The following is a 16,751-nucleotide window of genomic DNA, read 5'->3' on the forward strand; positions in this document are numbered from 1 at the left end:
ACCCTCTTGATGCATAACAACCTATCAAGTTTCATTACAGAGAAATATGTAAGGTTTGAGGGAGAGGGGGGTTGGCTCTCCCTTACCTTTCTGTTGTCTTTTAGCAGTATCTTCTATAGAGGTACAACATGTGAAGAAACTGTAGAATATCAGAGCATCCTTGGACTCAGTGTGAAGTTTGCTGTCCTTCTTGACTGTAGAAAAAAAGGTAGCTTCTGAGGAGGAACATATCAGATGGATACAGAGGATTTCAGTTTCTTTGTGAAGTAGTGCTGCTGTTTTAAAAAAGCCTTCTGGTATAGCCAAGGAATTCATTCTGGTATAATCAAGGAACAGCCTCTGCAAGACAAGACATACAATGTGGTGTAACTACTTTTCCATTGAGTGTAACTGCTCTCATTTTCCATAATTGTGCAGGGATTTGAGATAATGTTGTGATCATGACTGGGATACCAGCTATAGATGGGGTTGCTGTACTCTGTAATGAGATCTGAATATAAGAACTTCATAAACTCCCTTTTATAGCTCAAAGATACAAGTATTGTCCTCCTACTGTGTTTTTTTAGCAGTTTGTTTTAAGTAAAGCCTAAACTGTGTATGACAACTCTGACTACAGATCTGCAGATATATAGGATTCTAATTTAGTCCTTGTCTACACTAGAATTTTTCCTATATGAGCTGAAGTACAAATTTAAGGTGCTGTAGTTATGGTTATATTATTCTTAAGGAAGAACTCCAGTCAATTGTGAATGACTTGCTTTCTCCTTCCTGTCATCTCCTTTCCCTGGGATCTTTTATTTAGGAAGGAGTTTTGTGGAATTTTGAATGCTTTTTGGGAAGCTCTGTGCTTTCCCAAGTAGGCAAGGGATCTAATGTCCTACTAGAAACCAGTTTGAGGCTGTGATTCCTTTCATGGTGGTGCTGGAGGAGAAAGTTTCCACCCTACAGAACATCCTATTCTGCCTCTTTTTTGGTCCTCTCTTGCCAGTAACCATTCTGCACAGCCCCCTGGTATGTAGGTCACTGCAGTGGTCTGTTTCTGAACCAAAAGGAACTCTACTACCAAGGGACTTGTTCAAGTAATAGTTCAATCTGCTGTGGAAGCTATTCTTCAGCAAGTATGGTGATCTGCCTGTGCTGGTAAGCTTTTAGTTTCTAGAGATACAGCCATCGCATCTAAAAGTAAGCCTCCTATTGCTACTATTACCTGCAGGAAGTATTTTCATTTGAGCATCTGTGATCCTTTCACTTTGAAGAGTACCGTGATAAGAATTCCCTCAAAGGTGTCTCTTTCCCTGGCTTGTGCATGTGCAGCAGCGTTCTCTGCCGTAGAGTCCGGAAGACTGCACTGATGACCTTGCACAGAGTTTCAGGCACTCTGCATGTGTGCCTGCAAGAGTGCTGAGGATCGTTGCAAATTGGAAGGCAGGTGGAAATGGAGGCGTGAAGGCAAAGTGACTTGTTTCTGCCCCTGGGGGACAAAACCTGGATTCCTGCGTACCATCCCTGCTCCACATGGAGCACTACTGTGATAATCTGTTTTTATACTGCCTTTTTTCAAAATTGCAGTACATGAGCATTGTAAGAGATGGTCTAGCTTTTGGTGAAACAATGTTTGAGAAGAGAAAAACATGGGGCTCTTGGCTGTTAAGCAGCTTAGCAGGGTAAGGTATTCATAAATCACTGAGATACAGGGATTCCTTTTTCAAGGAACAGATCTTTTATGTTCACAAGAAGAAAATATTTCTTTTTCTTTTTTTTTGCCTCCCTTTTTTTTGGCTTTATTAAGTAAATCAAGTGGCACTCTGGAAGTCTTGTCAACTGTGGTGTCAAACAACGTCAGGAGGTCAGACTAATGAAGAACCTAATACCCAGAAGTAAATGCTGCCAACGGCTGGTTCATGGATGAGAGTGGTATGTTTCATGAGGGCCATGTAGTTTTGTAGGGCAAGATTCAGTACATGCGATAATACTTGATTTTTGTGGAAAGGTCATGGGTAAGATGTACTAAATGTGAGGACTCAATAGGGAGAAAGATTAAGTCATTAGCTCTCAGAATCCACTTTTCCTTTCGCAAGTCCAGCATGCGAAAATCAGAAAGGAGATTCTTGAAGGGGGGAAAAAATGCATATCTAGGGGGTGTATATGTGTATATATAAATATTTCTTACTGTTTTTTAAAATAAATTATTTTCTATCTATATTTTATGTATAAAAATCTTCTTTAGAATTAACAGTGAAAAGCTTTAAAAGGAGATGGCTGCTGCATGTAAGTCTTTTGGAATGTTTTGTGTAACTAAGGAATTCAAATGTACTTTATTTAAAAAATGAAATCTGTATATATGAATTCCAGTTACTAGTAGTGTGGAATCAGATTTACTTACAGTCCTTGTAGATTCCATGTTACAGTGAAGGACATTTTTATGTAGGCAGGGATGTTGTGCTTGTTTCTCTATGTTCGCGTTATAGCACTAGGTCTTTATTTACATACTGTTTCAGAGCCCCAAGGATATCTAACCTTCTGCTTGAGTTAACGGTATTGATACTTTCTATTTTTGATGCTTTTTTTTCCTCCCTCCACTGTCTCACTTTAGACATCAACTAGCAACAAATACTTGCTGCTTTAGTATGCTGTGACACTCTATTCTTACTTTTGAATAGTGACAAATATACCTCGTATTAAAGAGGTTTGTTTGAAAGCATACCTAACGGAACTTTTTAGGAGCTAATTCAATTATGCATGATATGTTTCTAATTCTTAGGTTAGCAAATGAGGCTTAATAAGTTCCCACTGCTGACTTGTTCCAAATCTTCTGGGAAAGGGCAGGTAGAAAGAAAAGAGAACTCTTCTACTTCCTTTATTTTAAAATTTCAGGAAATGTTCATCATGCCTATCACCCAAAGATGTAACAAGACTGATCTTTATACTATGATGTAACAAGATAAAGATCGTGTCTAACTTCTCAGAAGACAGGGCATGGCACAAACTGTTCCATTTGCCCTCTGTTTGTGTGCCCAGTGCTGCAAAGGATTTGGATAGTTGGGAAATTCCCTTTCTAATTCACATGTATCACTTCTAAGGGCAGGGCAGTGCTGAGACTGATAAGAATATAGATGACCTTGAAATCACCAGAACAAAGAACAGAGGAACAAGGGAAGCTCCCTATATTTTTTGTATAGCAGCAGAAGTGGTAGGGTTGTGTGATGGTCCCAAGTAAATTTTCTACAGAAGGGCTAAACTTACATAGGGAAGAGATTGCTGGTATAACTAAATAGCAAACCTAGGAGTGATTATTGCTGCTTCTGTAAACAAACAAACAAAAAATGGCTTTTTCCTCTTTGTGGCATTACTTCCTAGTGGCTGAAATTGGTGGTTCTGTAGGTACACCAGAGGAAGGACTTTTGTATCAAAAGTCTATTCTCCTAGCAGTGGTGTTAGCGTATTCTTGACCTATACATTTGACCTGAAACCTGTGTTCAGAAAAGCTCTTTGTCAGAGGGTAAGATTAGACATGACCAATCCTAAATTCAAGGTAGGAACAACAGCTGACCGTGTAGAGGGTCTCTGTTTGACCTGACATGGTAATGGTCTGGGCCTCGATTTCGAGTGAGGGTACATGTTGCAGGGAGGAGAAGGGGCAGATCCACTTTTGCAGTGTTGTCTGTTGGTAGAAGGCTGTAAGAAACAATGTCTGCATTTTGTCTTTGCGTACCGTACCTTGGCATGCTCCCTGTTCCTTTTGTTTCTCCCCTGCTCTTACAGGGGAAAATGCTTTCTTGCAGGAGGTGCAGTACAGCAAAGGCATAATGTCCTTGCCTTACCTGAGTTACTGCAGGGCAGTAGCTCAGCCTGCTGGCAGGTGATCTGCTGTTTAGGGAGAGGCAACATAGAAGTTTTTACATAAAAAGCTTTAACTTTCCAGCAAATGACCCTAATAAAGAAAGTCAAGCTTAGGGAAAAAAAAAAATAGTGATTCTATTCCTGGGTGGGATTCAGAAGGGCTTTGCTCTTCACTAGGATGTTGGAGTGGGAGGTTGCATCAACAACCAAATGTCTGATGGAGGCGAATTTTCCAGCCCTCCTGACTCTACTCTAAAAGAGCTCTCCAAGGACAGCAAGCAGGAGATGCAGAGTCTCTAGTGCTCTGGTGTCATCTTTCCTAGAACTTGCTGCAGAGTTCTCCACTGAATATAGTAGTGATATTAAAAAAAAATGCCCCTGTGTAGTGGGGCTGCTTTTGTTTTTCTTTTTTTGGTGCATTACTGTAGTCAAAGGCATAAGGTTTCTCAAAAAAATAGAGCCCAGGTACCTTATTAGGTATTGCTTAGTTGTTCCTTGTGTAGGCATAACTTAAAGCCTGCTCTTCTAGCTGCTACACTGTAGTCTCATGTGACTCTTCCATGTGCTGACTGGGTGGTTGTGGGGGAACTTGTTAGGGGTCTGGGTCCCCCTGACCTGGTGCTGGACTGATGTCTTTAGATGAGGCTGTTCCTACTTGAGGATGAACTGTGATATTCTGTTAAGGTAAAATACTGACCTTTGAAGGGGACTTTTTTTTGCAAGTTTAGATCAAACTTAGAAGGCCAAGACATCTAAACTCTCTTGCGTGTAAATTAATACCTGTGATTCAGGACAACAGCAGATGATGGGATCATCTTGTTCTGTAAGCCTGGGACAGCTACTAATGGATCTGAAATACTGGTATTGGAAAGAGGACTTCTAAGGAGTTATGTAAGGAGCTACCCTTTTTCTACGGGGACACAGAAAGAAGGAAGGCCACATAAGTCAGAAGCTTGGTGCTCTGAAGTACCATGCAAAAACTGGCTAAAAGTCTAAGGCTAATGTTGGCATTGTGTCACTGGAGGCCATGTGAGTTGATCTAGCATGTGACTTACCATCCTGGGCACAATGCTGGTCCCTGTAATAATAGCTGACCTAGAGGAAATGAACACTCCCAAATTTCATTGGGCTTGTTGAGGATACTTCAGTCCTTCTGGCTTGTGCCAAGACCTTGCAAGCAAGCTGTCTGTAGAAGATACTGCTGAGTTAGTTTTCAGGCCTTGCTGGAGCAGAAAAGCTAGTGTTTCCAGGTTATGCTGGATATACTGGAAGAAGTATCTGGATGCTAAGATCTGGCCTGGAGCATTCCTGCTGAATGACATGGATTTTGAAGTTGGGGTTTGTTGGGGGCTTTATGGGAACCCTACCTATCTGCTGCTTCTATATCTTGTCTTATGCAATAGTACTTGTTCTTGCAGGAAAGTTTCAGCAGCTGTTGCAGGATGATGGGGGAGCTGTCTGCAGGAGTTTGGCCCCATGGAGCGTGTCACAGTGCTGCAGCTGGATGTCCTGCCACAGGGGTCTGTAAATAGGGAGGCAGGAAGTCTTAGCAAGAGTGAGTTTGGAGGATTGCTTGTGGTTAGGCTTAGCGCTGACAGCTAATGCCCTGGGTGGGCATCACTGGGATGGAATGTTCTGAGCAAGTAAGATGTGCTTGTCGTTCTGCAAGGTAAGTGCATGCTGCAGAAACCTGCCGTAGGGGAACAGACTTAAATTTCTCATTTGCTGAAGTAGGTTTACCCTTGAGTTTGAGTGATTATTTTTTTAATAGAATTTGATATTATTTGTGGGTTGTGGACTCTTCCTCCATTGAGTACTCAAGCCAGCATGTTGTACAGTCAGGCTAGATATTAAGGAATAAAACCGTACCACGAATCACTGCTAGAATCTTGAATGTCTCGCTACAAATAGTTGCATCTTTAGAAAGTGCAGTCAGAGCGTGCCATAAAAAGAGCTGAAGCTTGCAGCAGCGTCTGTGGCCTTGCAATCAGGTATTGGTTTAATGTATGTAAGGCTTCTGCTACAGGGAGGTGTTCAAACAAGGTGGGGAGGTAAGACTGAAGGATTTTTGGGGGGAGGAAGAGAGGTAAAAAAGATCAGCCTGTGACGTAAACTTAACCTGAATTGTTTTGATGCTCATTCTTTGCCTTTGGCGTATGTGTTGACTTGACTTGCAGCAGTTCATATTTGAGTGGTACAGGAGAGGAGGTATTTCAGGTGAGAGTTTGAAATACACAGGGTGAAATCTGTTTTGTAATGACATCTACAAGTCCCGATCATGGATCAGAGCTCAGCTGTACTAAGTTGGGTGGCTGTTAATCTTTCAGCCCTTGTCTTGTAGTCTACCCTTTAGGTAGAAACTCTATGGAAATCCAGATATCAGGGAAAACTGTCTTTCAGTAAATACTATAGCTTGCTCTGGGAATGTTATGGAGAATGTGTAGGCCAGGACAGGAAAAAAAAAAAAAAAAAAAAAAAAAGGAGAGAGAACTTTCTTGGCAAGGAAGGTGCTAAGTGTCTCAAAGTGCCTGGCAAAGCCCCCCTCTGTGGGTAAATAGTGAGGCCTGTCTTGCCTTGACAGTCAGCTTTCCTCTCTGGTGCCAGTGCCTCTCCGCTTTTCTCTGCTCCAGCCTACATCTACATCCTTAAGACTGTTGGGGTCCCAGGTGCTCTGTACAGAGTTCTGCCTTTGAAGGCCCAGTGACCTTAGCATCCTTGAGCTTCTCAGTCTCTTACAACTTTGCTCTTCTAAAGACTGTCCCTCCTGGAGGCTCTCAGTTCTCTATTTACATCCTTATGTCTCTTGTTTCTCCTGCTGCCTTGTTCTTGTTGCTGCTAAGTTTCTTTGTATGGATGTGTGTGACACCCCATTATACACTTTTCTGTAAATAGGGGAGCTGAGGTTTGGATTTGAAGCAACTTCCTCGTGGCTGAACCCCTAGTTGGGTCACTGAAGCTGGGAAGATGATGGTGTGAAGAAAGTGCTCCCAAGTGGTCAAATTAGTAGCATTGGATAGAGGAGGACAGGAACAAGTGTGTAACGCGTCCCTTGGAGCCTGGAGCTCTGTATGGTGCCCTGAGCAGAGCTGGATGTTGCTTTTTTGGAGTTATCCAGTGACAACTGGATAAAGAATATGAGCTTGGCAGCCACATTTAGAATTTGCCCAGCATAATATGGGGCAGCAGAACTGATGACTGAGGAGCCACAGCTGTATTCCTGTCAAACAGCTGCTGGGGACTGGCTGTTTCCATTATATAATTTGTGGGAAAGGAAAAGGAGACCTTTGCACAGACAAGGACACTCTGTGACTACTTTGACTCAGATGAGGGTTTTTGGAGAGAGGGAGAGGGGTTATTTTGCTCTGAGCATGAATTAAATCTAGAAGGATTTTTAAAAAAAGAAAATTGGAGGAAACTGAAGATTTTTCAACCTCAATAAAGAGGCGTTTAAGTGCTGAATAGGATCTCAGTCCTCAGAGTGGAAAGACTAATGGCCCTGAACACAGTAAAATAAAGTTAATTTTGTGTCTGTGTATCAATGTGTGTGTGAGGGAGGACCGTGTTGCAGTGGTGGAAGAGATGTGCTACAGTGCAGGTAAATGCTGTGCAAACCGACTTCATTTGCTTTGCCCAGCAGCTCCTGCTCCTCCTCCTCCTTTCCTGCCAGGGTAGAGCCAAAGCATGTTCCACCCTCATCGTTCTGCCAAACTGCACTCTTCTCCTTCCAGCAAGGCCTTGGATCCTCCGTTTATCTGCACGGCCAGGCTGGCGTTCTCTCTGATTTCTTATCTGCTTAGCCTTCCTCAGTCCCTTTAGTGTTTTCTTCCCAGTTGCGATGGCTTGGAAATAAGGCTTGGTTTCCCCTTCCCCGCTTCTCCTGGCTGCACGGGCTTTTCTAGCCCTCTCCCCTCTGTTTTGTGCTGCCTGTTGGCTCTTTATGTGAGCTCTGCTCCTGATGCTCGCCACGTGGCTGTTGCGTTTCAAAGTGCTTGTAAAGCCTTGTTTCTGCAAACTTCCTCCCTCTTCATTAACTGGGGAGGGGAAGGGGATTGTGCTTTATATGTTTATAGAGGAAAAACAAACCAAAGACCTGAAGCATGTAAGCAGGGCAGAAAGCGGTGTGCTATTCAGTGGACTGTCCCAAGCATTATTGGTCTTTTTCGTGTTCACCTTCTTGTGTCCTAATTGATTTCTTTGTAAATGCTGCAGTATGCAAATACTGGTGCTGTGGAAAAAATGCTCCTAATCCTAAAGGAAAGACATGTCGGGAAAATCCAGCGTATTTACAGGGCTCTGGGTCCCTCTTCAGAGCTGCTAGTGCCCTTGCTGCTGCTTGTTGGAGATAGTGTTCTCTGAGGTTTGGTTCACTGCTACTTGGTACCTTTTAGGGTCATTTATGTTCAATGTGAAGTGAGAGTATGAGGAGAAAAGCAATACAAAATGAGGGCAAGGCACTGCTTGCTGTGGAGCAATGATGAATTAAGGGTTTAGTCTCTCTCCTCACTATCTTACAGCTTTCTTGCTCTGAAATTGTTAACTAGTTTGTCTTGCACATACATTCTGAGCCTTTTGAAGGCGAGGGGAAGGAGAGGGAGAAGAACCGGGAAGTTTGTTTTGGATAATGTTTGAGTTTTGCTAAAAGACTAAAAACAAAATTATAGGGTCCATCATGATTGTTAGGTGCATTTTAAATATAGCCCTTACTGAAATGTCTTCAAGTTTGTTAAAAATGAGAGAAAACAAAGTTGTGAAGTCTGTTTTTAAAAAAAAAAAAAAAAAAAAAAAAAAAAAAAGTGGTCCAGTAGCTTTCAAGAGTTGCCGCTGTTTCAAGGGCATGTTAAACCTGACTTTGTTGTGGAGTATTAATACTATCCTCATAGCACCCAGGACCCTGTTGAGCCAGGCTCTGTGCAAATGGAACAATGTCTGTGCCTTGGGGACTTTACAAGCTAATGAACACAACCATCGTTTCCAAAGAGAACTGGAAGCAGATTGGAATTTTTCAAAATGATTCGAAACATTAAGTGTGTTATTTATGGGTTCCTGTTTGATTTCAGCATTTCTGAGAGTGGGATGATGGGGAAGGAGTCCTGCAGCGAGGGCACTAACAGGGCCTAGGAAACCTGGCTTTACTTCCTGTGGACTAGGCACTCAGCATTTTAGTGCCTATTGCTAATAGCTCTCATATGCTGGTAGGGGTATTGTGAGGATAAAGACCTGGAAGACTGTCATGGATGGGGGTGAGAGGAGGATATATAACTGTCACAGATGTTTGAAAGTCGGATTTGTGTGGGTTAAACTAGGCATGTTCACAGTCCTGTTGATTTCACTTGTGCACCACATTGATGCATGACTCAGATTGCTGGGTGGGATTCGATATACAAGCTTCTCTTATGCTTATGTTGGCCTGAGCACAGGGGTCTTTTCCTGGAGACTGCTGCACTGATAGAGGAAGCTTGTGCCCCCTTGTCAGAGGTTACTGTCTCTACCACTCTGCCAGCTGAGCCACTTGCATGATCTCTACAAAGCTAGCTTGAGATGGCATTGCCTGGATTAATGTAGATGACTCACATTGTAGCATTGACTTTACCAGCTGGGCCAGTTTATCTTGGGATAACTTGGTTTAACTTGCAGTGGTCCTTGCCCTCACCTCTCTACCCTGAGCTTGGAAGTTTGTATTTCTGCTGCTGCTGCAATGGTTGAACCACCACAAATTGCAGCTCAAGCACTGGGGTAAGTAGTTTGGCTTTTGTTAACTCACTGTTACATTTTGTGTTTTGGCAGCTGTTAAGCAAGTGAGCCATCGCTGCAGAAGGGGCCTCGTGGGTAGCTGGGGGTGGGTGGTGGGAATCAGGCAGCCATTAAAAAGGTAGGACTTTCCTGAAGGCAGCTTGGATCCTGGGAGTGCTTGCAGGGTATAATTCTGCTCATCTTTGAGGGCATCACCTCCTGCAAGGAAGTGCAGTGATGTTACTGTTCCTGGCTGTTTAGCTTCTTCCCACCACACAGCTGGATTTGGAAGATGCACATCTAAAATTGTAATGTGATGGGTTTTAGTGCTATGGCTTCTCTGCTTACAGCTTTCAAAAGTGTTGGCATTTGACCCAGCTTTAAAAGAGTAACAGTTTAGCTGTTACTGATTGACTCATTCTGCTGTGCAGTGATTTGGTACTACAAGAGTACAATGGAATGACGTTTTTCTCCAGTTTGACCTTTTTGGTGGATTCTTGTCCCAGCTGAGACACCAGAGCATCCTATCTGCATGTCCTTCACAATACTGTTTTCTAAACAGTAACAGTGAATGATGCATTCCTCCAGCACCTTTCATTTTTAATCCTTCAAGCATAGCTAGTTAATGTTTTTGTGAACCCCTAAAATGCCAGGGAAGGGAGAAAGAGAAGTGCCCACATCCCATACTTGTTGGACTCCAGGATCTAGTTAGTCAGATCTGCTTCTGATTATCCCTTGGCAAGGATTTTTGAAATGTGATGAAAAAAAAAATAGTCACTTTTTGCTAAGCAGAGATCTGCATGTTATAACACTGGCACTTTCTAGGAATGCCTTACTTCCACTTACCCGGGTAAGCTATCTCAAAAGGATGCTGTCATGTGAACTTTGGAGGGGTGGGAAGGGAAGAGGTGTTGCTAAAAATACCAAAAAGTAATCCATCCGCTTTGCTAACACTTGAGACTACTGTTTTTTTACACTTGAGACTACTTTTTTTTTTTTTTTTTTTTTTTCCCTTGCATTGGGCAATAGAAGCAGGCCAGCTGGTCCTTAGTGTGTGGGAAAGATGAGTAAAATGCTGCATTTGGGTTGCCAATGCTTATACCGGCCTTTAAGGCCAAGTTTGAAGCTTTACGGGAGAAACTGTGGATCTGTTCTATGAATAAGATGGTTCAGTGCTTTCTAAAGCTGGGTGTATCTTTCCTGAGCAGAAATAAAAGCTCTATTCCCCTTCCTCTGATTCCTGTTCCAGCTTCCCAGCTTTGCTGCTTTTAACTGGAAGGGAGATGGGGGAGCTGCAAGGTCTGTGACACCCTCTGACTTTTTGCTCCTTGCACCGTGTCTTCCTCTGGGGGAAGTTCTGGGAAGCCAGAGGTGCCCTGAAGTTGGGGGTTGTGGAGAAGCCACTGTGCACGTCTCTCTCTTATTACAAAACAGCTTTTGTATAGTGTCCATTTCAAATGGCAGATCTTGATTTTTTTTTCTTTTTTTTTAACTTATTGACAACTGGATTGTCTTTTTGTCACAGTGTAAAGGAGTATGTGAGAGAGGGGAGAGGTAATGGGGGGGGGGAATGGGTAGCTCCTTCAGTCTGATGACAGCATGGCAATAAAAATGAAAGGTGACACTTATTATGTGCTAAGTTGATATTTGGGAGGAGTCGGGGTGGAACAAGCTTTATGCTTAGATGCATACTACATGTATGCAGTAGTGGTCTCTAAATCAGCTGTTGCCTTTCCAGATAAAGATCTTGGGAGTCATAGCGGCTTTTGCATCAACTCAGTGGTAATAGTGAGAAGGCAAGAGTATTGTTAAAAGCGGTTATGAAAGCGTCTGAAAACAAAACAGAGCCTCTTTATGGCATGTTTTATAAATTCTGTGGTGTGCCTCTTCGTGAACAGGGTATACAGTTCTGGTTGTGCCCCATTTCCATCCCTTTCCCCATGCATGCGTGCTTCTCGGAGCTCCTTCTCCGTATCAGGAGAGACGGAATAGTCATCTGTTTTCCAGGCCAGACAGTCTGGGCTGAGACAAGTGTGGTAGAGGGTCTGTAAAGCAAAGAGATGTGAAGGAGGTGAATAGGGCACAGTTATTTTCTGCTTCTCGTGAGCCAGGAAATGGGGCCACCAAATGAAACGACCGGGTAGCAGCCTTACAGCTGAGAAGGGAGTGCGTGCATGGGCTCTCTTTGTTCTTCATCAGACAATAAACATGTAATTAAATTGTAGCACTCTGCCACAGGATGTTGTAGATGCCAAAATTATAAATGAGCTCAAAAAAGGATTAGACAATTTGATAGACTTCTCGCCCCCTCCCCTCCCCCATGAAGGGCCATTAAATCCAGTGACGCAGATGGAGCACTAGGCTGGGAAAGCCTCTCTCTGCTTGTCCTGGTCTCGTTCACTGACAGCACTTAGGAAAAAAGTATACTGGGCGGGACTGGGCCAGAACAGCACTTCGTGCTGGGAGTAAAGGAACATGACAGAGGGCCCTGTATGACAGGCAGGAAGAGCTGAGGGCTGGCTAGTAAAGAAACGGGAGACTGCGTGAGTGTGGAGCTGCGTGTGGGAGTTAGTGACTGTCAAGGGACGGGGAGGGAGCAGAATTAAAGTCTGGTATAGTGGAAAGAGGGGAAGATGTTTGCCTCATCTTTGCTCCTTCATCAGTAAGCTTTTTGGCTTCAGATAGGTTTGGCGGTGCCTAGGGATTTGTCGGCACCATGAAATGTGGCTCTTGAAGAAGATGTGCTATGTTATTGTTGTCTCTTTTTTTGTATTTTTAGACTATAGTCGGATCTTTGTTGCATGTGTGTAGGTGTACTTCTGGTTTCTTGGTCACCTAAATGAAAGTGGAAAAGAATGATCTGGAGGGAAGGAAGGCAGGAAATCTCGTGTTGGGGCAGGGTTATGAGACTGCTTGAGCGGAAAGTGACAGTTTGTTGCTTGGCTCTTGGAACGAATTGTGTGTGTGCATGCTTACTTATTTTTAACATTTTAAAATGGCTCACTGCACAGCTCAAGGTCCTGCTTTGATTTTTTTTTTTTTTTTTTGGGGGGGGTGGTAGCAGCCATGTGGGAAGGGGGGGACCTACCTGCTAGGGCTTCCTAGCTCCTGCCCCACCGAGGCGGTAGCAGAACACGGGGTGCGGGGTGGAGGTGCAGCACCCACAGGGCCCCATGCATAGTGCTTTCCTTCATTACCACTGGCCAGTCTGCCCAGTCCTAATTCATCTGATGGAGCTTTGGAGCTACTGCAGGTCTAAACCACAGTCCAGGGAGGCTGAGGCTGCTCTTGCTAATACTGGAGGAGGGAGAAATGCACTGCAGATGGGCAGGTGTGCTCAGTAGCTCCCACCGGCTGTGTGAACTGCAAGCTTTTGTGTGGTTGTGTTTGCGTGTCTCCCTCCCACATGCACACACATTCAGGATTGCTGTAGCATACAGATACTTGTTTTCCTCCTTTAAAATAAAAATGGTGAAAAACTTTACATTTTAAAGTCTTCCAAGGCCCATCTTTTAATAAACCTTCTCCAAACACCCACTTTCACCTCTTAATTTTATCCTTCAACAGTCTCTCTAAACAAACTCAAATCCTTTTCCCTTTCAGTATAAAATCCCGGCCATGTCTAGACAAAAGCCTGTTGTGATTAGCAGAAGTGTGATCCTCAATACTGAGGAGGATATGCTCGTACTTCTGGCATTACGATAAAGTAATTTCCACTCCTGTATATGTTGTAAGGCTTGTGCATGCAGAACTCACTGCAGAGCTTAGATTGGAGTTGCGTGCATGTATAAAAAATAATTTTACAACCTAGGGTACATATTGAAAGGCTTTTTGCTGGTATAGTTATTCAGACCTCATCTATGGCTGCACATTGGTGCCACCTGCTTGCAGGAAAGAATGAGTGGACTCATTCAGGGGGAAAAAAAAATCAAGGCGAGGCCTCAACATCTGCTCTTGCTTTATTGTTCAGTCTGGCCTGGGCTGTGGCAAGATGTAGGCCACAGCTCTTGCTTTATTGCTAGCTCTTAAACTAAAAAGGCAACTTGGATAAGAGATGCTTTTTTTTTTTTTTTTTTTTTTTTTTTTAAAGTGAAGTTCAGACTTAGTAGGAGTTGAACTTCTTTACTTAAAAAAGGGAACCTCTTGCTATCCACATTTTTCTCATTTTCTCTTCCAGCTCTTCTAATGTAGTAGTTTTTATCACTGCAAAGTGACCTTTGCAACCCTTGCGGGATGATTAATGTTTAACTGGGTAATTTTAAAGTAATATCTTTCACACTGTTGTAATGTGCAATATTACTGTTTTTCTTTTTTTTGTAGTGCAGCATCTCCAGTAATTCTGAGGCAATAAGGCCCCTTTGGTCTGCATTTCCAGTGCTGCTGCTCTGTATAGAAACCTAAAGAGTAGCCTTTGTTTCTCTAGGTGGATATAAAAATGCCCTCAGAACTTTATTTGCATATAGATTATAGTGTCAGTCAGGTGTAGTCATGTATAGGAAGAGCTAACTGCTGCTTTATTTATAACTTCTTAATTAAAAAACATTCCCTAACTTGCAGAATTACACTTTAAAATGTTCTGCTACATATAATGCTGCTACAATGTGTACAAAGACTGTATTTCAGTGAGGTGTAGGCTACTAAATTGAAGCAGTCCTCAGCAAATACAAATGAAAGGGGAGTCGCAAACATTATCTGCTGACCTGGGGCAAGTCGCATGCGAAGGAAGCAGAGATGTGCAGCAGAGCTCTCCAAATGCCTGCGAGTTGCTGCTTGAGACACTCGTGCCACCAACAGGGAAGGAGGGTGGAAAAAGCTTTTCTTCTCTCTCTCAATTTTGTTTGGATTCTTTTGTGTCACATAGGCATTTTGCTGTAGTGCAGCTGTACATTTACAATTACAGTATGAGTCTGAGTAATATCAATGAGCCAGTCAGAGGAAGTTTGGAGCCAGCGCCTCCCGTGTCTTATTTTGTTTAACGATCATCACGGGTATTGTAAACGGGTTTTTACTCTGTGCGATAAGGACTGCATGGATAAAACAGTACAGAGTTGGGAATGGAAGTACTTTTTTCAACCTCACTTCACTGGAAGTGTACAAAACTGCATTAAGCAACATTCAACAGCTAACATGATACACTAGTTGCAGCTCTTCCCCAAACAATAAAATTCATGCACTTCTGAGTGTTAGACAATGCAAATTTTATGTATAGTGTTGAGGGTTACATATTAAAATGAAAACTTTTTTTTTAAACCCTGCAATACGGAATTTAGAGATGAGTTAATACCGGATGTGGAAGGATCAGTAAGTGCTGCTAGTATTGCAATAGCCTTTATAGGCGGGAATATTGCCACAATGTGCCTTGAGGATTTTGGTCTTAGTTGTATAAAGTTTAATGACTGTTAATGAAATATATTGTTTAGATCTAGAAATTTTTTTCTTACTTTTTGCTTCCCAAAAGGGATCAATACCTACAGAATGCCCCATATTTCTGTGGAAAATACTTTTTAAATCTAAGTTCATTTGCTGATCTTTGTCTTCCAAAGAAGGTATAGAAGTGTGTATCTGTACCCAGCACCAGACAGTGGCCTTGCTTTTTTCTGAGTTGTCTTTTGCTGTTTTGACTGATGGGAGAACTTACTGCCTGCAAATCCCTGCTTTTCATGATGTGCATTGCAGTGCTCTCAAGCAGGGATATGTGGTAGGGTGGCGTTCTGCCCTCTCTGGAGCTCTGAGGGCTTCAGTAGCTCTCAAATGCTTTGTGCAAATGGCAACAACAAGAAAAGATCACGCCTGAGACTCTTGAAAGGGTTATGGAGATGGAAGAAAGCAGGGAACCCTCCTGGCAGAGCTCCTCCCTGACTCTGGGAGGAGGGAACTGGGAATAAAGTGTGTCTTGGCATCAGCAAGAGACTAGGATCCTCTCTCTGAGGGGTCAGTATAGGTGCCAAAAGGGAAGCATAGAGCAGCTCTTGAGTGGCTCCCAGCCATGGCTGGAACATGCAGCATCGTGGGGGAGAGCCACAAGACACAGCAGCTCCCTCTAAGTACAGAAACTCAAGCGGGAGCTGGCACCGCTGCATCGCACGGAAGCAAAACACGGGCGATAAAGTGATTGGTGGCTCCTTGAGAGGCCTCCGCTCTCCCTGAGTTTATTCTGGCATGTTTCATCTCGAACTTGGAGAATAAAAGTGCGACTGGAGGTGTCAGCGGGGAACTCGCAGTGCTGGGCTCTGCTCAGGTGGCCACAGTTTCTCACCCTGCTGCCTGGCCCCCGGGGCCTTCCCCTGTCCTTCATTTATGCTGTAGCTGCATGAGCAGCTTTTAAGGCAGCAGCGTGCACCAGTGCTCTTGTAGAGGGGAGGTGTCCTGCCTATTCCTAGCTTCTCATTTGTCTTCCTTGTTTCTTAGGTGTGTGGTAGAAAATTGGGAACTGATTAAAGTTAACTGCTGCTTTGTTGGGTTAGGCTTTTTTTAGCTCAGGTAGATTCCCTGCTTTGGTTTGTCACGTGGCTCTATGGCGGTTTGTGCTGACATAAGGAGAAAGAGAGCCTCCTTCTCTCCCTCCGCTCTTCTCCCTCCCTCCCTCCCTCCCTCCCTCTCGTGGTCGTGCTGCCCCAACTGTAGTGTCTGGGTGAAGCCTTGTATTAAAGCAGAGAGGGGCCCTCATCTGTGTGGGCCTCCTTCTCCCTTTGTGCCCACTCTGGTGCTTGTCTGATCTTGCAGTGAGCTATATTTGATTTGCTAACTTGGAAAAATGCTGTTTTGCTTTTTATTTTGCCAGGTTAGTTTGGCTTGTGACAGATAATCGCTAGAGTCGATGCAAGCTGGTGGGGCAGAGGCAGGGAGCATGTGTCAGGAGAGCGGAGAAACACTGGCCGAGCAGGACCTCCTCTTGCTTCGGAAGCGATGAGGCGTTGGACGGATTCAAGCTGTGAAGTATAGCTTCACCCTTCGGCCTCATGACTCAGTTCTTCAGAGGCTCCGAGTTCGTCTTACTGAGAAGAGTTGTGGGTGGGATGAAGGGGATGGTATTAGTGCCAGGCACAGCTTTCCTTCTGAACTGAGCGTAGCTGCTCTGTGGCTAACTTGGTGGTGAGGCTTTGACCTGGAGAGGAGACTGAAAGCATGCGGCACAGCTTAGAGCTGTGTTAGAGTCCTTAGGTAGCATCTGTTTGGGGGTT

The 16,751-nt window shown here is 43.7% G+C and overlaps 1 protein-coding gene across 3 annotated transcripts in view; it reads left to right on the top strand.

Annotated features, from left to right (window-relative positions):
* RCOR1 (REST corepressor 1) overlaps positions 1 to 16,751 on the top strand; it is an 86,131-nt gene that overhangs the window by 22,290 nt on the left and 47,090 nt on the right. The window contains exon 1 of one of the 3 annotated variants that reach the window (XM_062577388.1): positions 9,495 to 9,573. The exons of the other annotated variants lie outside the window; for them this stretch is intronic. The gene's annotated coding sequence lies outside the window, so the exon portion shown is untranslated. Of the gene's footprint in view, positions 1 to 9,494; positions 9,574 to 16,751 lie in introns of those variants that run through there. 3 annotated transcript variants of the gene reach the window in all.

The sequence above is a fragment of the Rhea pennata genome, chromosome 5, assembly GCF_028389875.1.
Source record: "Rhea pennata isolate bPtePen1 chromosome 5, bPtePen1.pri, whole genome shotgun sequence".
Classification (NCBI taxonomy): Eukaryota; Metazoa; Chordata; class Aves; order Rheiformes; family Rheidae; genus Rhea; species Rhea pennata.